The following is a 1,134-nucleotide window of genomic DNA, read 5'->3' on the forward strand; positions in this document are numbered from 1 at the left end:
TAAGGAAAGTGCCCTGCAAGGTACATAAACCTGTCTCAGGGCTTAGCCTTTAGTGTAATCCTTCCTTAGCCTTTAAGATGCTTTGTGGGCATTCACTTAATACCGCCGTTCAACTTGACACAAAAGAAAAATACTATGCCAAGAAGTAATAAGCTTTTCTTTGATGGAACAATATAGCCTATTCCATATTTCCAGCAGGTTTCAAGTGGAAACATTTCTTTTGCAAGTAGGAAAAAACCTAAGTTATTTTCCACAGAGCTGAAATATTTGACGAAAGATGGCAGTCTATTTTAAAAAGAAGCTTCTATAATGGAAAACTGTACTTTAATTCTCACAGGCAGTGAGAAAACCCTTCACTGTCCGTGTGAGAGCTGTGATGTATACGAGAGGGAAAACACAGAATTTTGAAAATGTGACCTGTTATATTTGCTAGAGAAACATTTTTGGCTTGAAAAAGAACATCCATATTTTTTGATTCCTAGTAATTTACTAGTGGGAAGTACAAAATAAGAATTGAATATAAGAAATTTAAGTTGTGTTACAAGTAATGCTTTAGGCTTCCAGTCTGAAGGTAACCTGCTCCTTTGTTGACACACATTTTTATCATTGGCTGTTGAACTCATTAAAATAGCACATAGAACTGATTGTATTTATTCCAGGGTTATTGTTCATAAAGCAGTGGTCAACAGCAGGGACTTAGATGACCAACAGACTCAATAAGCCTCAGCACCACCACTCATTAGCTGTATGGCCTGGCCAAGTTACTGAACTTCTCTGAGCCTTAGTTTCCTCATCTCAGAAGAGCCCTTCTTGGGAAAGGGAAGGCAACAAGGTAGACAAAATGTTTGAATAGTTCTCACTAAACCTCAGCCATTATGTTAGGTAACTGTATTGCATGGAGTCCTCTGTTGAGGATCCATGGGAGAGATTTTTCTCAGCCGGTAGTACTAGGGACAATTGTTTTGTTGTCGTTGTTGTTGTTGTTTTTCTGAAAAATAAGGCCAAAATAAAACCTCAGGAATCATGTAACTAGTGTGTTGCATTCTTTGTGTTGGTTAGTAGGAAGCTCAGGACCTGCCTTTAGGCATGCATTTTATTGTATTTTTATTTATTTATTTATTTTTGAGACAAGTT

The sequence above is a fragment of the Colobus angolensis genome, unplaced genomic scaffold (genome assembly GCF_000951035.1).
Source record: "Colobus angolensis palliatus isolate OR3802 unplaced genomic scaffold, Cang.pa_1.0 Scaffold289, whole genome shotgun sequence".
Classification (NCBI taxonomy): domain Eukaryota; kingdom Metazoa; phylum Chordata; class Mammalia; order Primates; family Cercopithecidae; genus Colobus; species Colobus angolensis.